Here is a 12404-nt window from a genome sequence, read left to right on the forward strand (position 1 = left end):
GAAGGAAAGAGGGGGAAAAAGAAAATTTACCCTTGTAAATGTCAGCAAGGAACAAAAGAATGGATAAAAGGAGAGTGGTGAATGCTCCATGAGTTTTGATTTAAAAGATATATTAAGTAACTTTGAATTTCTAGTCTTATTTAAGTTGAAAGATGTTCCTATGATTCTGGTTTTAGAATATTCATTTGACTTTTCAATGTATGAAACTGCCATTCAGACAATGTTTATCTCCATAAGCATATAATGTATGCATAACTTCATAAATCAAATAATCAGTTCATTTGTGTAAAATACAGTTACAAACCCATGTTTTGTTATACGAGCAAAGTTATGTTACTCTCTTTAAGTCATTTTGAAATATAATCAGACAATTTCAGGGCAACATTGTGTTTTAGAAATTATCTCATTTAAACACACAGTTTAAAGATGAGCAACTGGGATGGGATTTAGTGATTTGCCCAAGGTCACATAGCTAATTGGTGGCAAAATAGAAGGTTAAACTCAGTTTAAATGTCAATACATTTTTTGTTCCTTACAACAAAGTTAGCCTTCAGAATTTCTTTTTCCTACCAACATCAACATTTGCATTCATGGTGTTCTCTAATATACATGTATTCTCCCACCTAATTAATGGGAATGGGCCAGAATGCTATCGTCAGATAACATCTGCCATGATGATACTTGCATTTTTAAAATACTTGCTTTTTGGCTATTGAGTTGTATGTATTCCTTATATATTTGGGGTGTTAATCCCTTATCAGAGGTATGGTTTTCTATATTTCCTCCCATTCCATAGGTTGCTTTTTCATTTTGTTGGTTGTTTCTTTTGCTGTCCAGAAGCCTTTTAGTTTGATGCAGTGGCATTTGATTTTTGCTTTTGCTGCTTGTGTTTTTGGCATCATTTCCAAAAAATCATTGCTTAGACATTATCCAGGAGCATTTTCCTAATGTTTTCTCCTAGGAATTTTTATGGTTTCAGGTCTTATGTTTGATTTAATCCATTTTGAGTTCATTTTTGTTGGTGGCATAAGATAGGGGTCCAATTTCATTCTTTTGCATGTGAATATCCAGTTTCTTCAACACTATTATTGAAGAGATATCCTTCCCCCATTGAGTATTCTTGGTTCCTTTATCAAATATTAGTTCACCATACATACACGGGTTTATTTCTGGGCTCTCAATTCTGTCCTATTGGTGTATGTGTCTGATTTTATGGCAGTATTTTTTCCATTATTATAGCTTTATAATATAGTTTAAAGTCAGGAAGCACAATGCCTCCAAATTGCTTCTTTCTCAAGACTGCTTTGGCTATTCAAGGTCTTTTGTTTCCATATGAATTTTAAGATTGTTTTTTCTATTTGTGTGAAAAATACTATTGGAATTTTGATATGGATTTCATTGTATCTATAGATGTCTTTAGGTAGTATGGATATCTTTCCATTTATTTGTGCCTTCTTTAATTTCTTTCATCAATGGCCTCTACTTTTCAGTGCATAGATTTTTTACTTCCTTGGCTTAATTTATTCCTAAGTATTTTATTGGTTTTGATGCTATTGTGAATGGAGTTGTTTTATTTATTTTTCAGAGAGTTCATTGTTGGTGTATAGAAAAGCAACTGATTTTTGTATGTTGATTTTGAATTCTGAAATATTACTAAATTTTAAATGAGTTTTAACAGTTTTTATGTGGAGTGGTTAGGATTTTCTATATACATATGGTATCTTCAGAAAAATTTTACTTCTTCCTTTCCAATTTTGATGCCTTTATATCTTCTTGCTTGATTGTTCTGGCTACAACTTCCACCATGATGTGGAAGTAGTTGTAAGAGTAGGTACCCTTGTCTTGTTCCTGATTTTAGATGACAAGCTTTCAACATTTCACCATTAAGTATGATAATAGCCATAGGTCTATCATATATGACCTTTATTATATTGACATACATTCTTTCTACACCCAATTTTTTGAGAGTTTTCAGAATGAAAGGATGTTGATATTTGTCAAATGCATTTCTGCATCTATTGAGATGATCACATAATTTTTGTCTCTCTTTCTATTAATGTGATGTATCACATTTATTGATTTGTATATGTTGAACTATCCTTGAATTCCAAAGATAAATCCCTTTTAATCATGGTGAATGATCCCCTTTATATGCTGCTGAATTCACTTTGCTAGTGTTTTGTTGAGAATTTTTTTTCATTTATATTCATCAGGGGTATTGATCTATAGCGTTTTTTGTTATGTCTTTATTGTTGTGTCTTTATCTGGGTTTGTGTCTTTATCAGGGTGATGCTGGCTTTGTAACATAAGTTTGGGAGTATTCTCTCTTCTTTAACTTTTTAAAAGAGTTTGAGGATTGGTATTGATTCTCCTTTAATTATTTGGTGGAATTCACCTGTGAAGCCATCTAGCTCTGGACTTGTCTTTGTTAGGAAGTTTTTTGTTTTGTTTTGTTTTAAAGATTTATTTATTCATTTTGAGAGAGAGAGAAAGGGCATGCAAATAGGGTGAAGGGGTAGACAGAGACAGAGAGAGAATCTTAAGCAGACTCCACACTGAGCTCAGAGCCTGATGTGGGCTCTATCAAAGGACCATGAGATCATGACCTGAGCCGAAACCAAGAGTCAGTCACTCAACTGACTGCACCACCCAGGTGCCCTTTAGGAGGTTTTTTAATTATAGGTTCAATTTCCTTTCTAGCAATTGGTCTGCTCAGATTTTCTGTTTTTTCATATTTTAGTCTTGGTAGGTTGTGCACTTCTAGGAATTTATCCACTTCTCCTATGTTGTCTAATTTTTTGGTATATAATTCTTTGTATTTTTGTAAAACTATGCAATATCTCCTTTTTCACTTATAATTTTATTTATTTAAGTCCTCTATTTTTTCCTTGGTAACTCTAGGTAAAAATTTGTCAATTTTTTTTTGTCTTTTCAAAAATCCAGTGCTTCATTTCACTGATCTTTTATACCTTTCCAGTTTCTATTTCATTTATTTCTGCTCTGATATTTGTTATCTCCTTCCTTCTGCTAATTTTGGATTTAGTTTGTTATAATTTTTCTAGTCCCTTGAGGTATAAAGTTAGGTTGTTTAGTTGAGATCTTTCTTTTTTAAATGGAGGCATTTATCACAATAAACTTCCCTCTTATCTCTTCTTTTGCTTCATTCCATAAGTTGCGATAAATTCTTTTTCCATTTTCCTTTTTTCAAGGTATTTTTAAAATTTTTCCTTTTGATTTCATCTTTGATTCATTGGTTGTTCAGCAGCATGCTGTTTAATTTCCATATATTTTTGAATTTTCCAGTTTTCCTCCTGTTATTGATTTCTAGTTTTATACCATTGTGGTGAGAAAAGACACTTGGTATGATTTCAACCTTTCTAAATTTTCTAAGAATTATTTTTATTACTTAACATATGCCCTATCCTGGAGGATGTTTCATGTGCATTTTAGAAGGATGTCTATTCTGCTGCTGTCAGACAGAATGTTTTGTGTATGTCCATTAGATTCATTTAATCTAAAGTATAGTTCAAGTTTAGTGCTATCTTATTGGTTTTCTGTCTGAATGATCTATATATAGTTGAAAGTGAGATAGCGAAGTCCCCTACTATTGTTGTATTGTTTGTTACTCCTTTCAGAATGGTCAGTATTCACTTAATAAATGTAGGTGCTCTGATGTTGTATGCAGATATATTTACAATTGTTATATTCTTTTTCTTTTTAATTAACTAGGCTCCATGTCCAACCTGGGGTTTGAACTCATGACCCTGAGATCAAGAGTCGCATGCTCTACTGACCGAGGCAGCCAGGCACCCCAATTGTTATATTCTTTTGATGAATTGATCATTTTATCATTATATAATGATCTTCTTTGTCACTTGGTAGCCTCTTTTACTTAAAGTCCATTTTGTGTGATATACATATAGCTACACTTGCTCTCCTTTGGTTTCCATTCCTTCACTTTTTTTTTTGTTTTTAGTTTTAAGTGTACAATAGAATGATTCAACAATTCTTGAATTCCTCATAGGAGTTAAATCATATTCTGTCCATTCACTTTTAACCTTTGTATATTCTTGAAGCTGAAGTGAGTCTCTTGTTGGCAGTATGTAATGGGTCTCTCTCTCTCTCTTTTTTAAATCTATTCAGCCACACTCTGTCTTTTGATTGTAAAATTTCATCCATTTATATTCACAGTAATTATTAATAAGAACTTACTATTGCTATTTTGCTAATTGTTTTCTGGCTGTGTTGTAGTTCCTTTGCTCCTTTCTTCCTCTCTTGTCTTCTTCTTTGTTGAATTGATGATTTTCTGTAGTGGTATACTTTGATTCCTTTTCTCTTTATCTTGCATGTATCTACTGTAGATTTTTGTTTTGCAGTTATCCTGAGGCTTACTTGAAACATCTTATAGTTATAATAGTCTATTTTAAGCTAACAACTTAACTTTGATTACATATGAAAATTCAACCCTCTACTTTCCCCTTACGCATTTTGTTTTGATGTCACAATTTTCCACATATAATTATATCTTTTGTATTATACATCCATTAACAAATTATTGTAGCTATAGTTTTATATATATGTATATATACACACACATATACAGTTTTTAATATGTTTATCCTTTAACATTTATAGTAAAGTGGTTAACACATCATATTACAATATTAGAGTATTATGAATATGAATACTACTTGATTTGGGGCCTGATATCTTGACAGCTCAGACCACTGCATCTACAGCATTGACAACTCTGTGGTGGTCCCCAGTGGCTTCAAGAGCTGTTGTAGTCCTTAGTAGCAACTCCAGACCCATCAGCTAGGGACCAGGGCAGTCACCAGTGGAGGTTACTCCACCATGTCTGGAGGTGATAGTGGGTGTACACTGGACTGTGGGGACCAGCTGCCTGTGCCTGTGTAGTGGCAAGGGTCAGTTGAAAACACACATATATGAGTGAGGACTAGGAACCAGGGCCAAGATGGGCACACTAACAACTGCAAGGCCCTGGTGTTGGTATGCACCCCTGTGACTTCAAGATCTGACCATAGGTGTGTTCACAGCAGTGGAGGCCATTGATGAGAGTTGTGCTGGCAGGGTACAGCTGCAAATGAGCCCTGAAGTGCATGCCAGTGACCGGAATCAGGGCCAGATTTAGTCCAACAGGTAGCCTTGGAACTGCTGGAGTCAGCATGCATTCCCAAGGCTGCCAGGTCTCATCACAGATGAAGGCACAACAGTGGAAAGAATGATTTCTTAAATATGTCCCAAACTAAATAACGGATAAATAGATCTATAAATTTAACTGAAATAAAACCATTCATTGAAAAACTGAATTGGGGGAGTGGGCAAAATGGATAAAGAGGATTAACTGTTGGTGATAGATGGTGACTAGACTTTTGATGGCGATCACTTTGTAGTGTATACCGATGTCAAATTATAATGGTGTACACCTGAAACTTACATAATGTTATATACCAATCTTACTTCAATTAAAAAAAAAAACAGGAAAAAAGAGTAAAAAGGAATACATAGAATAAAAGAATATATTTCCAACACAAATAAACTGGCATAATAATGTTTTTTTCTAGAAAATATTAAGAACACTTACAAATCAATTCATTAAAAGCTCAATAGAAATATGGATAAAATAATTTCACAGAAACTTCACAAATGAGGTTAACAAAATGGCCAAAAAATATATGAGAAGTTGCTTAACACTAAATCTTATTACTAATCAGGATAATGCAAACTATTATGATGAACACACGCTGCTATTATAAACTGACAAAATTGGCAAAATTTATAAAGTTTACAATAACAAGCAATAATGTGGAGGAATTTGAAATTTTTTACATTCTGATTGTGCTAAACTTAATACTATTGTGACTTTGTAAAACACCATTATCAGTTGATAGTAAAAGGCACACACTGTATGACTCGGTATTTCCACTACTACTGGTAACACTGGACAAAATTTCTAAAGTGTGCATCTTGAAACGAATGTATATGAATGTCCATAACAGCATGGTTTGTAAAGGCCAAAATTGGTTTGACATTATCAACTGAATGAATTAATTTATTGTGATGTATTCTTACAATGAGATACATGTGACATGTACATGCACAATGCTTGGAACAAAATATAATATTTAACTCAAAAACTTATGTTTTAAAGATTTGTTTATTTTAGAGAGAGAGAGCAAGAGAGAGAGAGAGAGAGAGAGAGCATGGTGGGGGGAGGGGCAGAAGGAGAGGGAGAGAATCTCCAGCAGACTCTCCACTGAGCATGGAGCTTGATGTGGGGCTAGATCCCATGACCCTGAGATCATGACCTGAGCTGAAATGAAGAGTCGGACCCTTAGCCGACTGAGCCATCCAGGTGCCCCTTAACTCAAAAACTTTTAGATAAACTTACAACTGAGATATGTAGAATGAACATGATGAAAAGCTGACACATTCTATATATGAATACAAAATTTAGTATTTCTGATTGTACTTTAAAACCTTTATAGTTAAAATAAACTCTATTATATTACCAAAAAAATATTTTAGCCTGGTTCTTGAATTCTCATATGTTTCTTACTAAAGAAAGTAATACTTACTGAAATATTCAGAGATACTATTTCTAAGTGCCCCTTTAACTATTCCCATGATTCTCTTACTAATCATGTAAAACAGCCTATCAAAAAAGACAAATAATGATTCTTGCTGAAGCAAATGGGACTTTATGACATCACACTTTGAAGAGCCAACAAATCTGTAATCTTACCTAGTTTGACAGTTATAAAAGGCATTTCAAAAATTGATTATATCTACTATGACTTTAAGAGGGTTAGCATATGACTAGGGAAACAAATCTTAAAACCTCTTCTCTAGAGAATGTACTCTAAAAGATTTTATTCTTAATTTACAAATACTGTCACCCTTTCCTTCAGATTTGATACAGATTATTACAAAACATTCCATTTTATTTCATTCTAAAATGAAATACCTCATTATATGTATAAAGTTAACTGTTCTTCATTATATTATATGAAATAAACTTTGCTTCTAATTTCTGAAGTTTCAATATCTTTGTGTTTCTGTTGTGCTATACAAATTTAAACACTGTTGATTTTCATGTTTTTTAGTTATAAGTAATAATGTTCAGGTATAAGATTTCAATGAGAATTCAGTTTTATTGATACTTCTTGGTTAAGTGAACTATTTATGCAAAAGGTATATTTACTTCAGCCATACATTCCTTTCTTTTGCTTCCTCTGAACCTATTTATCATAGTCCAACTCTCAAAAATGCAATTTATGTAATAAAAACACTTTTGAATCTGAAAATGATTTTTTTTTTACTATTGGCATTTCTGTTTTTAATAGTAGAAACACTAATTTTTGCAAATGGATTCAGGCATTGGTGACATCAGCATCCAACAGAGAAGAAATATCACTTTCAAGTTGGCTCTGTAGATTTGTAACTGGACTAAAATCTTTTGATTATATTGTGGGGGGAAAAAGTAGTTTTCTGGTATTGATTTATGGAATATTAACTTTTGGTAATTGATTAACTTTTAATAATTGTTTGCTCTCAGTTTGTGACTCACATTTTCAGTATCTTAACTGTCTTTGCAATGCAGAAGCATTGGCTTTAATAAAGTCAAATGTATCCATTTTGTCTTTCATGGATCATGTTTTTGATATTGTATCTCAAACTCTATCACTAAATCTAAGGTCACATAGATTTTCTCCTATGTGTTTGCTTGTAGAAGTTTTGTTGCTTTTCATTTTATATTCATTTTCATTTTATGTTAGGTCGATTTAGAGTTACCTATTTTTAGAAGTATATGAATTGTGTCTAAGTTCAATTTTTTAGCATATAGGTGTCCAATTTTTCCAACATCATTTGTTGAAAATAATATCCTTTTCCATTAAATTGTCTTTGAACTTTTGTAAAGAAATACATTTAGAATATTTGTTTAGATCTATTTTGGGCTCTGTCTTCTATTTCGTTGGTCCATGAACCTGTGCTTTCACTAATAACATGATATGTGGATTATCGTAGGTTTAAAATAAGTCTGCAAATCAGTTAATGTGATGTAATGTAATGTGATGTAATGTAATATTTTATTACCTATTCTAGGTCCTTTTGCTTTTCCATATACATTTTAGAGTCAGTTTTTCATTACCTACCTTATACCTCCTGGGATTTTGACTGAAATTCTGTTGAATATAGTTCAAGTTGGGAAGAATTCACATCTTAACTATTTTGTATTGTACAATCTATGAACATAAAATATCTTTTCATTTATTTAAGTCTTGGATTTCTTTCATCAGTAGTATCTACCTACAAATGTTGTTTATATTTTGCTCTATTTAATCCTAAGTATTTGGAGGGGGTTATTATGAATGACATTTTAAAAAATTCCAAATTCCAATTGTTCATTTCTGATGTAGGAGAGCCACTGACTTCTGTCTATTGACCTTGTATCTTGCCAACTTGCTATTCTTAATTATTTATTCCAGAAGGTTCTTGAAGATTCTTTGAGGTTTTCTACATAGACAATCATGTCATCTTTGAATAAAGGCATTTCAAGGTTTTCCTTTCTGATTTTTCAGAAAGATTAGAAATCTTATGCAAAACATTTTCAGAATTGTCTTACTGTATTAGCTAAAATTCCCAGTATGGTGTTAATATGGATTTTTCTCTGTAATTTCTCTATTTCATGGAATTTTGGTCATTTTTATTTATTCTTTAAAGATTTTATTTATTTGAGAGAGAGTGAGCACATGTGTGGGCATTCAAGGAGGGGAAGGGGAGGAGGGGCAGAAGGGTAGATGGGGTGGGAGAGGGCTAAGCCTACCCTGAACGCAGATTCCAGTGCAGAACTCCATACCCTAGCCCTGAGATCAGGACCTGAGCTGAAGTCAAGAGTCAGATGCTTAATTGATTGACTGAGCCAGTCAGGTTCCTGAATTTTGGTCATTTTTAAAATTATTATTTCTTTTCTCTACCCACTTGGTATTTAATTCATTTTTCGTCTTTTAGACTCTTAGGGTGAAGGAGTAGATCATGGATTTTAGGTTTTGGTGTTTTTTTTTTTTTTTTTAAAGATTTTATTTATTTATCTGACAGAGAGAGAGAGAACGAGAGCAGGAACACAAGCGGTGGAGTAGGAGAGGGAGAAGCAGTCTCCCCGCCAAGCAGGGAGCCCAATGCAGAGCTGGATCCCAGGATCCTGAGATCATGACCTGAGCTGAAGGCAGACGCTTAACCAACTGAGCCACCCAGGCGCCCCTTTAATTTTTTTAATAGATGCATTTAACGCAATATATTCCTTCCTTCCTTCCTTCCTTCCTTCCTTCCTTCCTTCCTTCCTTCCTTCTTCCTTCCTTCCTTTCGTTCTTTCGTTCTTTTGTTCTTTCTTTCAGAGAGAGAGAGAGCGCGAGCGAGCTGGGGGGAAGGGCAGAGGGAGAGGCAGCAAGAGAATCTTAATGAGGCTCCATGCCCAGCCTAGAGCCCCACCCAGGGCTCCATCTCACTACCCTGAGATTATGAACTGAATCAAAATCAAGATTTGGATACTTAACCCATTGAGCCATCCAGGCGCCCCTAATGCAATATGTTTTTTATCTAGGAACTATTTTAGCTGTACCCACAGGCTTTGATATGTTGTATTTTCCTCTTGTCATTCAATTCAAAATGTTTTCTAGTTTTCTCTGTGAATTTTTTGCTTTAGTCTATTAATTATTGAGTGATTTAAAAGCTTTTTTTTAAATGTTTGATGATTCTTCCTGATATCTTTTTCAAAAAATGATTTATAGCTAATTTTGTTATAGCCAAAGAACACACTTTGAAGATTTCCATCTTTTTAAATTTATTAAGACTTTAAAAAATAAATAAATAAAGTTATTAAGATCTTTCTTATGACCTAGAATATTGTCTATCTTAGTAAATGAGTGATGTACACTTTTAAAAAGTATATATTCTGGGGCACCTCGGTGGCATAGTTAGTTAAGCATCTGACTCTTGGTTTCCATTCAGGTTGTGATCTCAGGGTTGTGAGATTGAACCCCACCTCAGGCACTACGCTCAGTGGAGAGTCTGCTTGAGATTCTCTCTCTCCATCTCCCTCTGCCCCTCCCACTTGTGCTCTCTCTAAATAAATAAATCTTTTAAAAAATAAAAAAGTATATATTCTGTTAGAACAGCAGAATGGTTAATGGCAAAGTTTATGGAGGTGAGTGCTTGGCTTTGCATCTGTACTTTACTGCTTTCTAATATAAAATCATAAAAAAAAAATACTTAACCTCACTGTGACTTAGTTTTCCTATTTGTGAGATGGAAATAAAATGAAGATACCTACCTCATAAAGTGGTTCTAAATATTAATTTTTTTCATTCATATAAACATTTTGATCATTTTTTACATGCCATATATGTTAGCTGCCATTATTTGTATTATGATCATCATGACATTTGCCTTTGTCATTATCATCTGCAGCAGCAACAATTGTATGAAATAAACTTGAAAAACATATTGAGCAGCAATAGCTGATATGTACACAGAAAGTGAGATGTGTATAAGATCACGAACAGGGGAAGTGGGTAACTGGAGAAGACATCAGGACATCATTTCAAAGGTAATCATATTTCATGCTATACTTCCCCTACAGCCAGTCTTCTCCCCATAAAGTTACATAGAACTTCATGAACTATATAGACTTTTGCTTATGATTCCTAAATCCATAACTTTGAGCCAAACCTCTTTGAACTCCAGCTGAGTTAAGCCACTGTTTGCTAAAAAGTATTATTTAGATCTCTCAAAGGCTCTTCAAGCTCCACATATCTATGCTTAAACTCATAAACTTTGCCCTGAAATTGTGGTCCTCCAGAGTTTGTCATAGTATTGAACCATTCATCTTCTTGCATAGGCCAATATCCCTCATTATAAATATATCAAGAAGTCCCATTAATTTCTCCTTTTAAATATTGTTAAATTTAAGTATTGTTACATTTGCACATTATTCTCTTTCCTTAGCATAATCATTTTTTGATCAAGAAATCATTTCTCAGGGCACTTGGGTGGCTCAGTCGTTAAGTGTCTGCCTTCGGCTCAGGTCATGATCCCAGGGTCCTGGGATCAAGCCCCTCATCGGGCTCCCTGCTCAGTGGGGATCCTGCTTCTCCCTCTCCCACTCCCCCTGCTTGTGTTCCCTCTCTCACTGTTTCTCTCTCTTTCTCTGTCAAATAAATAAATAAATAAAATCTTAAAAAAAAAAAGAAATCATTTCTCATGTGGACAATTATGGACTCTTAACAAATCTGTCATTCATTTTCAATGTTTCCAATTCCATATCTATATTTTAGCCAAAGTAATCATTACAAACTGCAAACCTGACCATATTACCCCCACATAACCATCTCCATTATTTAAAACTTGTTTAGCTTTTGATTTCTTTGAAAGATCTTGGTCTGTTTCCCAGTCATGTTTCTTATTGTGCTTTCTCCTTTTCTTCACATCTCAGTCACACAGGACTTCTGCACTCAATCGATGTTTCCTGCTCCTTCTAGCCAAAGTAATTTTGCACACTATTTCCTATGCCTGGGCTCTGCCCTACTTCTCTTTAAATTAGTAAATTCTGCTGATTAATCAGACTTCAGCTCAAATGGTACTCCCTCAAGGAGACTTTCCTGATCGTGTTTCTCTGTCTATGCCCCCATTGTTTCTATTAAATACACATGTGATCTTGTGATTAATGTCTGTTTCCTCATATACTTTTGTGATCTTGTGATTAATGTCTGTGAGTAGGGACAGTGTTATTGCTCACTGCCGTAACACCAGTAACCTGCAAATGCCTGATCATAATAGGCATAAAATCATGTTTTTAATACCTAAAAAGAAAATTAAGGAATAAAATCCCATTTGAGAGTGGCATAACTTAGAAGAATCAAGCATTATTTAAAAGAAAAATAAGCAAAAATTTTAGCATTGCAAGACTATTAGAAGAACAAGGTTCTTGTCATATAATTTTATCTTTGAATTGATATTTTTTTACTATAAACACACATTCATTTTCTTTTCCTTAGAGAAAAAGAAAACCACTATAGAACTCTAGACAAAAAAAAAAAAAAAAGAAAGAAAGAAAGGGAGGGAAGGAAGGAAGGAAGAAAGAAAGAAGGAAGGAAGGAAGAAAGAAAGAAAGAAAGAAAGAAAGAAAGAAAGAAAGAAAGAAAGAAAGAAAGAAAGAAAGAAAGAAAGAAAGGAAGAAAGAAAGAAAGGAAGAAAGAAAGAAAGAAAGAAAGAGAAAAAATATTGGGTTCTGGCCTGACTTTGGCCAAAGAAATCATACAATAAATTTGCACACAACTCACATACTGAAAAGAAGCTCTTCTGGAATGTAATTCTTCTCTCAGGAC

Source organism: Phoca vitulina, unplaced genomic scaffold, assembly GCF_004348235.1.
Source record: "Phoca vitulina isolate PV1807 unplaced genomic scaffold, GSC_HSeal_1.0 scaffold64, whole genome shotgun sequence".
In the NCBI taxonomy this organism is placed as follows: Eukaryota; Metazoa; Chordata; class Mammalia; order Carnivora; family Phocidae; genus Phoca; species Phoca vitulina.